We start from the raw sequence: 17390 nt of genomic DNA, 5'->3' as shown, positions 1-17390 counted from the left end.
CAGCACATCATGATCTTCAAACGCGTTTTATAGGGAATTGATCGATATTGGTGCTGTTTTTCAACACCAATAAGAGGAAAAATGTATCTAGGGTCTAAAAAACCGAAAAAACGACTTTCCCAAACTTGTGGAGTTGGGCGGTCTTGCAACTAGGCGATACATATTTGCAATGCCGATTTCCCATGACACCTTGGTTTTGAAATCTGTGTTAGACAAACTCATTCCGGTCTGCAGAAACGCATGCGAGTACAAAAGTATCCGCATCTATTTTGCAATGCCGATTTCTGCAGGAAATTTGGAAAATCGACCTTTTGGGACATTGCCTGAGAGGCAATGAAGGTTTGGAATAAAAATTATTATCGAATTCAAAGAACTGACCTTGTACACATTGTTTATTGGACAAAAAAATGACCTGTGCAAAATTTCAGTTCAATCGGACATGATTTAGGGGTGCCTCAAAGCACTCAAAGTTTTGATTTTGAACATTCAAAAGTCGATTTTCGACCAAAAATTTTTTTTCGAGATAACACCAGATCTCGATGTTTCTTGCATTTTTAAGTCATTTGGCATCGAAAAAAATTTCGATTTTCCAAATTTCCTCTACTCCCCCCTTGAAAGAATTTCGAGGATCAAAAAACCAAACCTTTGGGCGCTTTGAGGCACCCCTAAATCATGTCCGATTGAGCTGAAACTTTGCACAGGTCATTTTTGGGGCCAATAAACAAAATGTACATGGTCGGTTTTTGAAATTCGATGATGATTTTTTTTCCATACATCCATTGCCACCCTAGGCTTCGGTTATCTGAGTAGGAAAGGGAGATCTTTTCTCTCCCTTTTGATTTTAAGCTAGAGTAAGAATTCGTGTATATAGAGTCCGGATTCTTGCTCAATAAGTTAGTTCAATTTAGCTAGACAAACCAAAAGGTTCATGATAGCAAGGAAATAAACAGCTCAATTTCAGGAACAAACCAGGACGTATTTTTTCCCAAAATCAAGTAAATAATCAGCAGCCGAGTTCAACATCCGCAACGCCAGAACTCCTAACATGGAAGGAGTTCAAAAACACTGGTAAGAATAACAGAGCAAATCCCAAACCGAAAAGCAGACCACTTACTTCACTCGGACGGACCATTCTGGAGCTGTCGGATTCCGAAGAGTTAGTGGCTGCATATGAAAGCATATGAAAGCTTTTCGTATATTTTACCAATTACACGGCCCAGACAGAGAAAGATATATTCTCGTTCATGTTCTTCTTTATCCTCTTAGAAAATACTTTCCAATTTCATTTTATGATGAGGTGTAATATTCTCACACTTCCATAAAACAGCATTGGCAGCTATATGGATAGCGTGATCGTGTGAAATAGCTTTGCATTCCAGCCGGCCTTAGTTCGATCCCCAATGACGTCGTATGGACTTTTTTTTTTGGCACAATCCCAAATGAAATGAGAAAGGAAAACAGAAAGAGAAGTCTGCTCGCATACATACAAACCATTTTTAAGCATTTAAAACAGCTCATTATTTGCGCATTTCACTCTCCAGCACACGGAATGGCATCATTTCTGCCAAAGATGAAATGTTTTCTGCCAACGCTAGTTTGGGTGTAGTCTGATCTAGTTCCAACAAAGATGTAAGGTTCAAAAGTCCTTTTTGGCAACTTAAGAATTTGGCTGTGTGATAACATATATCATCAATAAAGTTGGGAAATTAATCTAGGAAAGCCTCTTAGTGAAAAAGTCAAATTTTTGAGTTAAATTACGAGAATTCACGTTCATTCAAACGAACACCGTTGACCGTTATCATGTGCGTTTCGATACGTGTGTAGGCAACATAATGAAAAATATAATGGGTTATGTCCGGGACGCGATCGTTTTGTTGACGTAAGACCATGAATTTGTTTCATTCAATTCACTCGTTTATAACATCGGTTATTATTTGAGAATGCATCGACATTTTATAAATTTGTTTTGGTGGCCTTGAAAAGATCATATGATTTGCGATTGGTGTTGGTTGTTCGTACATTTGCATTTCCTTTCTGGAAAATGGCGAGAGCGTCGAACGAAAGCCTAATTCCTGTCGCCGACGGTGCTGCGCGACCGTGAAATGCAGCAGAAACGGAAGAGGAAGACTGAGCGCAAGGGGGCCTCTCTTGGGCCGAGAGGTCGGAACAAACGGCGAACAAGTATCAGGCCAAAAATGACATAGCTGATGCACGCCAACGTTAGGGTGCCAATGAAAATGTTCATTTCGAATTTTCAAAGCGAACTTGATTAAAAATGTTGATTCCCACGAAAAACTACCCTATGCAAAATACCAGCTCAATCGGACTTCATTTACTAGTGTCGCACAGCGGTCAAAGTTTGAGTTTTTTGAAAACCGAAAAACCACCCAAGGAAATCAGGATGTTCGGAAAAAAATTTTTTTGATGCCAAATGTCTTCAAATTGCATGAAACGTCGAGATCTACTGTCACCTCGAAAATTTTTTTTTGTCAAAAATCGACACTCTTGGACTTTGTCGTTTTTTCGGAATACGATGCAAAACGTATGGTTTAGGATGCCAATGAAAATCGTCATATCGATTTTTCATACGGAACTCCCTGCGGAATGTGGATTTGCACGATAAAATATCCTCTGCAAAATATTAGCTCATTCAGACTTCATTTACTATTGTCGCAGATGTCAAAATTGAAGTTTTCTAAAAATCGATTTTTTTTCGAGATGACAGTAGATCTCGACGTTTCATGCAATTTGAAGACATTTGGCATCAAAATTTTTTTTTCCAAAATCCCGATTTCCTTTACTCCCCCTTGGGTGATTTTTCGGTTTTCAAAAAAACCCAAACTTTAACCGCTGTGCAACACTAGTAAATGAAATCCGATTGAGCTTATATTTTTCATAGGGTAGTTTTTCGTGGGAATCGACATTTTTAATCAAGTTCGTTTTGAAAATTCGAGGGTCACTTTTTCCCATACATCCATTGGCATTCTAGCCAACGTCTCGGAAGAGCTGAATCTTTTCATCGACATTGGTAAGGTTCCGGTTGACTGCCGTAAGACAGCCCAGCAGGATTTCGAAGCATTTTTGTGGATGACTTAATGAACGTAGGAAATCGTAGGATGATAATAATTGTAATAAATAAGAGAAATTCGGTCCACTAAATTCTCTTGTGTAATTTTTCTACGCCATCCGAAATAAGTAATTTTTTTATTTGCATACGTTATTTCATCGACACCTTGGATTTGATACTGCGAACAAAATCGCACCACGATTTGATGTTGACCGTTCGCTGACAGGAGCAACAGAAAATGCGAATACTCTCAAATAATTTACGCTCTGGCCGTGATGAGCTTAAGGTTGAGCTTGGGTAGACTGTACAATTCGTAGTTGCTCTCCGTGATTGACTTGAACCAACCAAATTGCACAAAGAACACACAGAATGACGCTTGGGACTAGCTAATCATTCTCGTTGTGCAATTTTCGGTGATTCGAGCTTCAAATGGTCAATAACGACGTCGGCCACGTTTTTATAGTCTCCAGGGGAAGGGTAGGAACGTTAGTATGATATTCACTACCCGAAGGCCAGAAGGGTCGCCTCTATAGCGTGGTTCCCTAGCGTTTATCATGGAGGGGATAGTTGTTAGTGGGAATAGTTGAGAAAAATCAGGATTCACTGCGGTAAGTGATGTGATTCTAAAAACGTGAACTATTCGGTGAAAATAGATTTGAAGAAAATATACATTCTTATCGAGCCGGTCATGCATTTCGTTATTCATCGTGCGTAGTACATAGATACTTTTCCTGTCCTGAGATGGTCATAAGAAGCCTCTAAAAACTATTGGTCCGGCGAAATATTCCGTTATTCCTCGCGCGTTGTCTTCATTCATTTTGTAGCGATAGAGAGTTATACTTAAAAAACCTGAGAAGGTAACCGAAAGAACTCCTCTAAAATTGATCGGCCCGGTGATATATTCCTTTGTTTGTCACGCGAACGGTTTATAGAACTCCAATCGTGACGGAGTAAAATTTTCTTTGGGAAACCTGAGAAAGTAGCCAAGAGAACTCCTCTATAATCAATCGATCCGACAATTTCTTCCGTTATTCATCGCTCGTACGCTTTATAGAACTCGTGACGGAAAACAGTTATCCTTAGGAAACCTGAGAAGGTCACCGAGAGAAATCAGAAATCAGTCGGACCTGTGATATATTCCGTAAACCATCGAGCATATTCTTTATCGAACTCCGATTGCAACTGCGGGAAAGATACTGTTGCTACGAAAATCTTAGTCTAAACAACCGATACGTGACACCAGCGGCAGACAACGCCAAACAATTCTGTTATCCTAACAACATTCGATGAACAGATAATTTTGAACGTAAAAAAAATCGTATGTCTTTACAATAAACACAATCTGCATCATCTTTAAAGCGTGCTCAAACCGTCCGCAAAAATAATTAATTGATAAATTTAACAAAAAACACTTCGATGTTTATGCTGAAAATTAATTTAATGTAACTTTTAAAAATTATGGCATCTCAACCCTTTTGTTAATTCTCGCCCAACAAATATCTGTTTGATCATTCGAAAATCGAAAGACAATTATACGAATGAATGGACTATTGTAAAATGTCCCAACATTTAATCCATAATCGATTAAACGAAAATTATAGACATCTCTAACTGTAGTACACCTCCGCCGTATGAGCCGGACCTGATATCTAGAAAGAGCGTGAATTTGGAGACCGAACCTGGTTCTCGTTCATAAAAACCAGGAACCTAAAGTCAGGAACCAATCAATTGCAAACAATTAAAATAGCAAAACATCAAAATGTCCATCGTTAACATGTTTGCTCGTAGACGGCGCCAGTGGTTGTATGGTTAGCGTAACAGCCTCACAATCCGATCGGCCTGGGTTCAATCCCAGCTGGCGTCGTTGGGATTTTCTGAGGCGAAAAATCTCTGGTTACGTCTTCCTTCGGAGCGGAAGTAAAAGAAGTTGGCCCGGCTCATGAGTTGTTGAGTCTGATAGGTAGGAACAGGTGGAGTCGCCTCCCTGATGTCGGTGATTGGCACTAAAGTGGCGGAAATAGGCCGACGAAAAATAAGCGAAGATAAAAAAAAAAAAAAAACATGTTTGCTCGTGTTGTTTACATATCCGACTTCACGACACTCGGTGAAAACACGAACTTGCTCTCCACCAGTTTTCAGATATATCAATCTGCGAGCAGAAATGAAATCATAACAGCACCATAACACCATAACACGAAGTAGTGTTATAACACCATAAGGTGGTCGATATCGACCCCTCGGGGTCAATATTGGATTCCCAGGGGTCGACGAGATCTAAAGATCGACCCCTATTAATTAACATTAATTAATTAATTAACACAAGCTCATATTTGAAACTTTCAAGATACTGCAAATGTTGTGTTATGTGAACCAACTTGTTATAAGAATGACTAATATAATAGTAGACTAATATAGTAGTAGAGATTAATTACACTATTAATTTGTATTAATAATTATTAAATATTACTGAATTCTATGCCTATTTATTGATGAGAAGATTACGTCAAGTGGCTATAGGGGTCGATGGTATCACTTCATTCTGGAAAAGAGGTCTCTGGCCAAAATAGTTTAAGAATCCCTGCTTTAAAGAATCAATTGTGCATCAAGCATTTCAAGACTTCTACAGAGTGTCCGAAACATGAAGCCGTCCGAAATACTGTTCAGAACGGTACATTGATCTGAGAAAATATCAAAAGAAAGAGAGAAAGAAAGACAACTTAGCTCTTCATCCTGGTTGTGTCCGTGTAAACGCACACTTTTTCGATGCACTTCGACGCTTGTCAGAGAATTGCACTACAACAAATACACTAGCACAACTTCCCACGCGCCCGTAACAAAAAAGAACATGAACTTGGAAGCTTACGTCTCAACGTTATTCATTTTTCGCTTATATAAGTATACCACTTTTGAACAGTTCTATTTAATTTTCCTGTCACAAAAACACATCCAAAGATTAGTACTAACTGGGAAAAATCGTTCGGACGTGTTAAGAAATATAATTCTTCCTAATAAAACACGGATGCTCTGAGAAAAAAAAACTTAACGTAGCGAATAAAAAAGACGACTGCATTCGACGAATGCCTGGCAATTTACGCTCTGGCTGTGATGATAACTTATCTTGGGCGGAGTTTGAATTACAATACAGGCAAACCTTTTTTGTGCGGGGGATAGGAATCGCACAAAAAAAGTCGTATAAAAAAATCGTGCAAAACTTCACCAGCAGCTTTAAAAAATCGTGTTCGGTACACATTTTGAAAATAACTTTTTTATGCGGTAGATAGGGACCGCATAAAAAAAGTTTCCCCCGAGAAAATAACTCAAATCCACGCCATTTACCGTTCAATTTTCTTTTGTTTCCTTGCTTTGCGATGGGACACTTTGCCTTTTCGGTTGCGCGTGGCTGTTTTGAGCTTTCAGTTGCATATCAAAACGTGTTGCTGTTAGAAATCATGTCATGCAAAAACTTCGGAAAACTTAGAGCATTTGATGAGAGGAGGGGAATGATTTCAGAAGTGGATAATTGAGACGCAAATATGCTTTTTTTCGCACTGAAATGCATATAAACCATCGAAAAAAACTAAATGGACGATAACTTCGTCAAATATGATTCTTTTCATACACCGCACAAAAAAAAATCGCACAAAAAAAACCGCATAAGTACAGAAAATCGCACACAAACAGGTTTTACTGCATTTCCTCACTTCACAGTGTCTGTTCACATGTTGCAGTTTAGGTTCTGCATTTGTGACCGATTTACGTGCGACTGATTCGCGGTGGTAAATGAAAACAGTCCCTCGCGGATGCATCAGGTGCTTCGTATTGACGGCACGATAGGTAACCACAAGATGATGGGCAAAACAAATGTATGGGAGAATGGAAGACGTACCTCTAATTTTCATAAATTCAAGCCATTTACAGACTAGAGGGTTTGTGATGTATAGCAAATCAAACAAATTTGTTTGCATATCAAGCATATCAAACACATTGCATCGACTTTTGAATTTGACATTGGCTTTCCGTGGATTGGATTTGAAAAAACACGTTGGTTTTTTTGCAGGAAATTTTCATTTCAAGCAATCGAATTACAGCGCGGACTCGATTATATACAGTTTTTGATTTTCTTTCACTGTATATAATCGAGTCAAAAAAAAATTGTTTTATTTGTTTTTTTGCATGTATTTTTAATTTTTTTAAAATAAAAGAGGAATTTGATTTTTGATTCATCCCCTTAAAGTCAGAAAACACCTTTCTCATATGAAAAAAAAAACATCCAGATTCCCTCAGAAGGTGATAGACGATCATATTTGATGAAAAAAATCCTCCTACGTTTATGTTCGAATTTCAACAGAGATAGAGTTATAGAACTCAAACTGGCTCTACATTAAAAAGTACGGAGTACGGAAGACGATTCTGATGCTTTCATTTGAAAGATGAGAAAATTTAGTACAGGATATAATAGTGGAACAACTAAATTAGTGGATTTTAATAACATTTTGGAAATGAAAAACTGAAAAGTTAATGATTTTTAATGTGTTATTATTAATTTTATCCTAAAAATTTATATTAAAATAGATTGTTTCTATCAATTAAATTGATTTTTACCCCACTGAACATGTAATAGCCACCTCAACTTCACCTTAACGTTGAAATGTTACATTTCTTCTTGAAATAAGCCATATTTGAAATATATATAATCGAGTCCGACCTGTATTGCACTCCAGGTTTTCTGGCCGCGTAACTCCACGTTTTGGTAAATTGATGTTTCCAAAACGCCTAGCTCCTGTGATTTAGCACCATTTGATTCTTTTCTTGTTAGGTGAAAGAGGTCGAGGTTAGGCGAAAGAGGCGATGAACTTGTCAAGTAAATTTCAAGTACAGTACTGTTCTTAAAAATTAATTAGCAGTGTTCTGTAAAAAGCAAAAAGAGAAAGCGCAGGGGAGAAAGCTTCATCGCACGATGATCTGATAAACAAAAACATTATTATCTCACCATTTGTGCGCGATACGTAATAGCTGTATTTCCTGAATCTTTTCCGCGAAACTAGAGCGATGAAATGTACACTGATAACGCGCCTAAGATAACGGCTGCCTTTGTGTCTGCGAGTATGATCCACATTCGCAACATGCATGGTTGGGCGAAAACAAATCGATTTGTTTGATAAACAGTGACTAAATTCAGAGCGTATTTGTTTGTTTGGGAATGCGATATGGGTAGCAGACCTGCGGCTGGCTGGTAGGTATTCCATTCCACTTGTTTCAACAACACCCGCAAGACAAGTGTAATTACGGTGGAATTCTTCTAAATCCAGATATTGTACGTTTCCTAACATAAACATCTTCAACGCGTTTCGCGAGCGCGCCTGTCCTGAAGAAAATCAACACTTCTCACGGACAAATATTCGACCGACAAACAAAGCCTATCACGGTTTCGTTAGCTGTCGCTTTCGGACGAACGTTGCAATCTTGCAATCACCCGCCAAAACGAACGCCGGTGAACTACAAAACATGTCGCAGCTGCTGCCTTCTAGTGTGCACATTCCGCCAGAACCCCTTGAAAATTGCGCGTGCAGCTATTGCCAACTGTGGTCTGCACATGAAAAAGCGTTCAATGCGCATGCATGCAACCGCACACAATCCCATGCAATTGCTTGTTTCAGCGGCACAATACGCCCCCGCCAACAATGGTCCCTTTTCAGCTGGAAAACTGAATGCTTTTGCCAGCTTGAAAAATGCACAGAATAAAACTAAAGCGAAACACAGCTGGAGTGTGCACGGCGGCAATGCATTTGAATTGCACCAACCAGGAAATAAAAGTGAAAATTATAATCGCAACTCAAGAGGCTCAATTTAATTTCACAAACAAAGTGCCATAAAACTCAATTTCATTCCTACAGTACGACTTCTCGCTCCTGTCGGCGCCGACGATGCACGAGAAAACCCGGTTGAATTAGGTTCTGTCGTTATGACACTTTACTGTTTCAAATCAAGAAAATAGTGACTTGAGACAATTGTTCTGATGATTTCAAGATTGAAGATTGTTGTTAAGCTAGATTGATTTTTTCGTGCACATCTCCTCCCATACGGATCAGAGTAATTGCACTAGGCGGGGACCAACAGATGGGCCCAGCTAGATAATGCCGATAATGACCATGGCGTCGTCAATATCCGCATTAGAGTGTAATGGATTGCTGAAGAGCTACATCAAGTAACTCAGTGAATTTCTTTGTCGGAAATGGTGAAATTGTGTGGATTACTGCACTACGTCGTATCTTGACGATTCTTCGCTGAAGTGTATGCAGTTGCATATGACAGTCATTAGAAGTTCATTTTGCGCAGCCAAGTAATCATATCTTGAAGAAAAATTGAAATTGGAATTGTCATTGTCATGTCAAATTTCTTCAATGATATTAATATTATCAATTCTTAAATTAAGGAGACATTTTTAACAGGGAACGTTGACTGCGTCTGGGTTCACTTTTTGCATCCCCATACATTACATTAAATTAGCTTAAAAGTTTAATTTGAAGTGCTATCAACTGGTGAATCATTTACTCAAGCGAGAGGAGAATCTTTGTATAATATAAAATATATGTCATAGTAGTTTAAGAGCAATATAAGAGAGCAAAATGAGAAAACTGTTGCATATAAGCATGCATCAAAGGTACAAAAAGTTGTTTACGCTTCCCGTTTTATTCTCAGCAAAAAAAGGTTTTTTTCGTGTAAGATCCAATATAATTTTATAATGCAGTGTAATATGATCATGCATTGGTATAGCAGTACCAGTGGTTTTGTTGATAACGTGGTTGAGTTGAGCAGCCTCACAACCCAGCAGCCGGCCTTGGTTCGATCCCTGCATGGCATCGTTTCCATCGCACAATTCCAAGCTTACAAAAGAATTTCAAGTCTGACAGAATGAGAGCTCTGCTCCATACATATAAGCTAGGGTGCCAATGAATGTACGGGAAAATTGACCCTAAAATTTCAAAATGTTACCCTATACAAAATGTTCACCAGGTTTTGGCAGGCGTACTCTCACTAAAAGATCGCTTCAATTTATTATCTCTTCGGTTCCTCATCCGGTGTAAGGTTATGAATCCATTGGCGATCGGAAATTTTGAGCAGCTGATCGAGCTAAATTTTCACTCCGGAGTCATGAGTTCATATCATGAATTCATCTCCATGCAGGTTGATCCTTCTTCGTATATTCCCAACCGTGTTTGTTTTCCAGACTCTATCAATCCCTCTGTGCATTTTGATCTGTTCATGAAGGAGAAAATCCATGATATTCCAGATTATCTTCTATCGGGGATCGTTCCTACGATCTTCAATGCAAAGTATGGGCGTATCAATTGTGATAATGTGTACTTTACTGATGGGTCCACTATAAACGAGTCCACAGGAGTTGGAGTGTTCAACGAACTTTTTAGCACCTCCCACAGTCTTCAGAATCCTTGCTCAGTGTATATTGCTGAATTGGCAGCAATACACAGGGCGCTGGACAGCGTCGCCTTACGGCCTGTTGAACATTATTACATTGTAACGGATAGTCTTAGCTCTGTCGAAGCTATCCGTTCAGTGAGGCCGGGAAAGCACTCGCCGTACATCCTTGAGAGAATACGAGAAATTTTGAGTGCTTTATCCAGACGCTGTTATGTCATTACCAGTGTTTGGATTTCGATTAAAATCGAATGATACACAATGTGTCATGCAAGTAAACTCTCACGAACATATAACCAAATATGAGAGGATCATTCAGATACTTGTATGAATGTCAGTAATCACTTGTGTAATATTTAGTGATTAAACTAAGAGAGGAACGAAGACTGTTGATTGCATATCCGATCTGTATCAAACATCGCATACCATTTTCGAAGCCTGCATACAAGTTTGAACCACATATATCGTTCCATTTTACTATAGCGAAACCCACTGCACAGAAAAGTGCAAAGCAATAAATGATACAAGAAAAATTATGGCATCATTTAGTCTTCACTTGCGGAGAGCAGCGAATGGGAAAAGAGATAAAACGCGAGAGTTTTTGCTTCTCACTGGAGCGGTGTTGCTAGTAAAACTATGCGGTCTATATGAATATACATATTTCAAGGGATAGCGGCGTTAAAAATGGAAAATATAATCTGACTACCCTCCCTTAGCCTCTATCGAGTTAAATAATCATATAGTTTGCACTCTCTGAGACTTAAAAATCAGGATCTGCTACATTAGCTGAATATGAATCTTTCGCTTTGCGTGGTCCGTACGATCCTGCTGTTTCATGATGCATGGAGAGGTTGATATGCATATGTTAGAGGCAAAGAAGAAAATAAGCTTTCTGACCAAAAGCGTATATGATAGCTTTGCTTGCATGCTGGTATGCAATAAAGTGCGAGCCGATGCAGAGTTGTCTCGTTCTCTTTTGTGTCGTGATTTGCAACACATAACAACAAAAGAATACCGCTGGGGGAAATGTTTCCTGAAATATCATATTTGAACGAACGAAAGCGATTTTTTCAATGAGTGGATCATTTGGCAAACACTGGTCATTACCTTTGTCTGGGTCCCTTCACATCGCTCAATTCCGGGTAATGAGAGGACTGACTCATTAGCAAAGGTAGGTGCAATTGAAGGTGATATTTATCAGCGTCAAATCGCCTTCAATGAATTTTATTCTTTAGTCCGTAAAAATACCATCGCTAACTGGCAGCGCAAGTGGAACGAAGATGACCCTAAGGTCGGCCGGTGGTTCCACTCGATTATCCCTAAGGTTAGCCTCAAACCATAGTTCAAAAGTCTGAACTTGAGTCGGGACTTTATTCGCACCTTCTCCCGACTCATATCCAATCACTGTTCGTTAGACGCGTTACTCTTTCGTTTCAATCTGGTCGGTAGCAATCTCTGCATTTGTGGCCGAGGTTACCACGACATCGAACACGTTGTTTGGTCGTGTGAGGTGTATCTTGTTGCCAGATCGAATTTAGAAAACTCCCTTCGGGCTAGAGGAAGGCAGCCCAATGTGCCGGCGAGAGATGTGTTGGCTCGGTTAGACCTTGATTACATGTCCCAAATATATGTTTTCCTTAAAGATATCGATGTTCGTGTGTGATTATCCTTATATCCTTATGCCCTGCTTTTCTTCCTTTACGAGCAATTGGTACCCTTGCTATAATCAGGAGAATCAGTTGAAATGTAAATTCAAAATAGATATACGAATAGATTTAAGAATAGAGTGTGTGTGATTATCAACATTGTGATAATTTCCCTATATACCATCCTTTTTCTGAAAAATTATGTCACCCTTCTAAACTCGAGTCCACCATGAGTAATCGGTTTCCCACATTACTAACCATAGATTTATGCATGAAACATGCAATTTTAAAATTTGTTGCATGAAAAAATTTGTTGTCAAAAATCGACACTTTGGGACTTTATTTTTCGGCATGCGAAACGGAAAGTATGGTTTAGGCTGCCAATAAAAATAGTTATCTCGATTTTTCATTCGGAACTTGTTACGAAATGTTGATTTGCGCAATAATATACCCTATGCAAAATATTAGCTCATTCGGACTTCATTTACTGGTGTCGCAGACGTTAAAATTTAAGTTTTTTTAAAATCCAAAAATCAGCGGAAATCGGGGTTTAAAAAAAATTCTGATGCCAAAAGTCTTAAAATTGCATGACACGTTGAGATTTACAGTTATCTCAAAAAATTTTTTTTTTTTCAAAAATCTATTTTTCAGTCGGAAAAACGACCAAGTGCCAAAAACAAAATTTTTTTTTGACAAAAAAAAAAATTCGAGTGCTGTAAATCTCGACGAGTAATACAATTTTAAGACATTTGGCATCAATTTTTTTTAAAACCTCGATTTTCGGTGATTTTTCGTTTTTCAAAAAAACTCAAATTTTAAAGTTTGTGACCCAGTAAATGAAGTCCGAATGAGCTAACATTTTGCATAGGGTATATTATTGTGTAAATCAACATTTCGTAGCATGTTCCGATTGAAAAATCGAGATAACTATTTTTATTATCACCCTAAACCATACTTTTCGTTTCGCATGATACTAAGTCTCAGAGTGTCGATTTTTGACAAAACAATTTTTTACGAGATGACACTAGATCCCGACGTTTCATGCAATTTTAAGACATTTGGCATCAAAATTTTTTTTTCGAAAACCCCGATTTCAGTTCAAAAATGACTGTTTTTAGCAAAGCAAAGTTTTTGAAATGCATTTTGTGATTGTGTGGAATTTTCGGACATATTTTTCGAGCATGTAATTCATTAAAATTAATTTTCAAAAAATTTCAACTATCTATAAAACCTAAAAAGCATTGGGGTGATTTTTGACGTAGGACTACGCCTTTCATTTCTATACTGGGGTGTAAGTTCAAAGTTTCGAAAACGAAAGCGTTACGCCGGAGAACGAAATTTTGAGCGTTAATAGCTCCTAAACCACTGAATGAAATGGTATGATAAACACTTCATTCGAAAGATAAAATGTCTACGCTTTCTATGCTTGTTACTTTTTGAGCTTGAGCTTGAGCTTGAGCTTGGGTAGACTGTACAATTCGTTGCTCTCCGTGATTGACCTGAACCAACCAAATTGCACAAAGAACACACAGAATGACGCTTGGGACTAGCAAATCATTCTCGTTGTGCAATTTTCGGTGATTCGAGCTCTAAACGGTCAATAACGACGCCGGCCACGTCCTTACAGTCACCAGGGGAAGGGAAGGAATGTTAGTATGATATTCGCCGCCCGAAGGCCAGAAGGGTCGCCTCTATAGCGTGGTTCCCTAGCGTTTATCATGGAAGGAATAGTTGTTAGTGGGAATGGTTAAAAATCGGATTCACTGCGGTAAGTGATGTGATTCTAAAATTTAAAATTTGAAATTTTTTAAATTTTTTATTTTAAATTTTTGAATTTTTAAATATTTAAATTTTTAAGTTTTCAGATTAAAATTTTTTATTCTCAGATTTTTAGAATTTTGATTATTTTTGTTTTTGTTTTTTATTAATTTTTAGTAATTAGATTTTAACACGTTAACCCCGACTTTTTCCTGCTGCGCCCTCCAATCAGCGCGCATCAAAATCCCCCCTAGGGACCAACGCTGGGCTCTACACAACGACGGAGAGCTATATTTGGGAAACCTGAGAAGGTAACCGAGAGCTCGTATAAAACCAATCGACTCGGCGATATGTTCCGTTATTTATCACGTGTACGCTTCGTAAAACTTCAATCACGACAACGGAGAGTTATCTTTAGGAAACCTGAGAAGGTAACCGAGACAACTTCTCCAACTTACCAACCTAGCAAGACAACCGGGAGAACTGCTATTCTTCACGATATCTCAAAAACACGTAAAATAATAATAAAAACGCCTGTAATGATAATGTAGATCACCATATAACTTCCTTGATCAAGTATATTTGGTACAAATCTCGATATTGAACTAACGCTGGCGATCGTGCGAAGAAGCTTCCATGATATATTACGCTTTGAAAACAGCGGAAAAATATCTAGATCTTCCGAGAAGACGAGCCGTGCATTCAATTAAATGGCAATGTTAGCTGATCAACTGGATGAATAAATTTTGATATCCTATCTGCGGCGTAATATTAAAATATATCAAATAATTAAGCTAAATAGAACTCGTGAAAACCAGAAAAACAAACGATTCGGATTTTATTTATCGTGATTCGTTATTTAACGTCTGGAATTCTGGATCGTAAGGGCATCATTTCGACATACACATCCGCACGATGAAAAAAATAAAAAATAGCGACACGTAACTGAGCTCATGAAGAACTCAAGCATAATTTAAGAGAAAGAAAGAGTAAATAATAGATGCACTTAGCTTTGTAGAATCCATCTTCACTGCCGTAAAGCTGATTCTCATTCTCCGCTCTCCGTTCCTGCTCCGATTTTCGCTCGGAAAACTGCTCCGCACTATACACACATACAATCTAGCACTTCGGTGCATTAAATTTGAAAATTTAAACAAAGGTCAACAAACGAACGGATCCAGGTTTAGCGTTTCAGTGATCTGTTTCTAAAGCGTTCATTTCTTCAAACTCACAAAGATGAAAATACACTTTCAAACGAGCGCTCAAACTTTTCACAAAATTACAGTCCTTTTTTTGGCATCACACTACCGACGCTTCTGGGAAAAAAAGAAAACGGATCGGAGCGACCAAACACCACGTCTGTACTCGTTGACTGCTCTCGCCAGTCTCCCGTTCTATGTGTTTTCCCAACACAGATTCCGAAACCAATAAGTTGGGAAAATCGGCATTTGCAAGACTGCATATCCCTTCATGTCGCAAGCTCACTGAACTTTTACGCATACCGTTTGATGATTAGGCAAAATGTTGACAACTATTTGCTGCGATAACTACTACCATTATGCATGAATTGACCTAGGTTGGAATTTGTTTGCAATTGAATTCGTAAATTGTTTCATTCATTCACTAGTTCAATCAATAATTAAATCAATATATACAAAAAATAGCTTAACTCAATATAATGGTTACCATGGTCATTATCTTCTCTTGTGAAATGCCAAATACATAAAAATACTCAAGCAGTTTTTCTAAATTTTCCAATTTGTTTCTATTCATTTGCAGGTACATAACAACTTTAAACCCCTGTTTTCAAATGGATATTGATCGAGTGGGTAAGTTTTGTGATATTAGTGACTTATGAAACTGGAACTGTGTGAATTAAATTGGAAAACAACTTCAATCGTTATGTGAAGAGTGCTGGAAGCGCTTTGAGAATTCCGGATAGAGTTTTGAATAGGTGTATTTAGTAGTATGGATGAAGTACAATCTTTTTTTTTTGCAATGTGTCTTGAAATAATATATGGTATACTTAACATGAAGTTTTCTATTGGAAGCCAAATTGATTTGTGTTAAGTTTTTAGAATTATCGAATTTAATTTTAACACTAAAAACCATATGGAAAGCTGGAGCTAAGCAACTCAACAAAAACAAATCAGACAACAAAAAAGAGATCAGATTTCAAGTCGAGTCAACAGTGTTTGGAAATCTGTCAATATTAAATGAGCCACAATGTGTCATACTACTTACTATTCTCGAATATATACTTCGAAATGATTTGGAGAATTCTAGAGCATCTAGCTTCTTCTTCTTCTTGGATGGCTCTAACGGTCCAGTGGAACTTTTGCCTTCTCAACGTAGCATTACTTGCGTCATTTTTATTAGTAACTAGCTGACCCGGAAAACTTCGTCCCGCCCAAAATTTGTTTTTTGTTATCAATACCTTCAAACATTCAGGTTTTCTTACTATGAGCAAGTTCATGGATCCAATCGCGGAACTGTTCATTGATTGATCTTCTATTCGACCCCTTTGGATTTACCTTTTACTATGAAATTCTTAGTATTTCTAACAAAACTCATCATTATAATATCAGATTATTTTCAGACCTAATTCTCGTTCAAGATTTTTCAACCACATGCAAATAACATAATCCCCGTTACATGGAATAAATGTTTGATACAGAAAATATGATAGAATAAAGACAGCCCTAAATCGGACAATTCCTTCCTCGAATTTTGCTCTTATCAACACGTCCGGCGATCCTTTTTTTTGGTATAGATAGAAGAAGATATAGGAGTGCGTTTCATCACATTAAATTCAATTTCCAGTTTCGAACAAAGATCAATTTCGCTAGCGCAAACATCAAATGGACTAACAGCACTTGTCACTATGTAATTGTAGAACATATAAGAATTCTCCGAGATTTCCCTTTTTCCTTCAAAGTTTTCCGAAAATTTTCAATTGTCATGTTTGGTTGGAATATTTTTGGTTGAAATATGTGTAATATTTTTATGGGACCCCCTCTACATTCCAGAGAAAGGAGGGGTGTCATACTATTATAGAAACATTTCTCATACCCAAAAACCTCGAGTTATGCAGAAGTTTGTGTTTCGTTCGTCTGGCAGCCCCCTTTCGAGAAGGAGGGAGGAGTGTATTCGCCATAGAAACGTTTCGTGCCTCGTGCCTCACATGGCAGACCCCCTACCCCCCTTAGAAATGATGGTGGAGAGTCTAACTACCATAGAAACATTTCTTGTACCCTAAAACCTTCATATGCCTAATTTGGTTTCATTTGCTTGATTAATTCTCGAGAAAAGAAATTTGTGTTTCATTTGTATGACAGCCCCCCTTAGAGAGTTGAAAAAAAGTTGCAATAAATAAAAAAAATCCGTGGAATTAAAAAATTGCATCTATGATCTATACATGTCTTTCAATCCTATCTCTCTCTCTCTCTCTCTCTCTCTCTCTCTCTCTCTCTTTCTCTTTC

The 17390-nt window shown here is 38.0% G+C and overlaps 2 protein-coding genes across 4 annotated transcripts in view; both read left to right on the top strand.

Annotated features, from left to right (window-relative positions):
- The window catches only part of LOC129764172 (protein yippee-like), a 318646-nt gene that overhangs the window by 140601 nt on the left and 160655 nt on the right, over nt 1-17390 (top strand). The window contains exon 2 of one of the 3 annotated variants that reach the window (XM_055763017.1): nt 15688-15733. The exons of 1 other annotated variant lie outside the window; for it this stretch is intronic. The gene's annotated coding sequence lies outside the window, so the exon portion shown is untranslated. Of the gene's footprint in view, nt 1-15687; nt 15738-17390 lie in introns of all 3 variants that reach the window. One more of the 3 variants, XM_055763015.1, reaches the window with a different exon arrangement.
- LOC129764171 (ras-related protein Rab-23) overlaps nt 1-17390 on the top strand; it is a 227120-nt gene that overhangs the window by 140590 nt on the left and 69140 nt on the right. The gene's annotated exons all lie outside the window — the stretch shown is intronic.

The sequence above is a fragment of the Toxorhynchites rutilus genome, chromosome 2, assembly GCF_029784135.1.
Source record: "Toxorhynchites rutilus septentrionalis strain SRP chromosome 2, ASM2978413v1, whole genome shotgun sequence".
Taxonomy (NCBI): Eukaryota; Metazoa; Arthropoda; class Insecta; order Diptera; family Culicidae; genus Toxorhynchites; species Toxorhynchites rutilus.
This window is presented reverse-complemented; position numbering and strand designations above follow the sequence as displayed.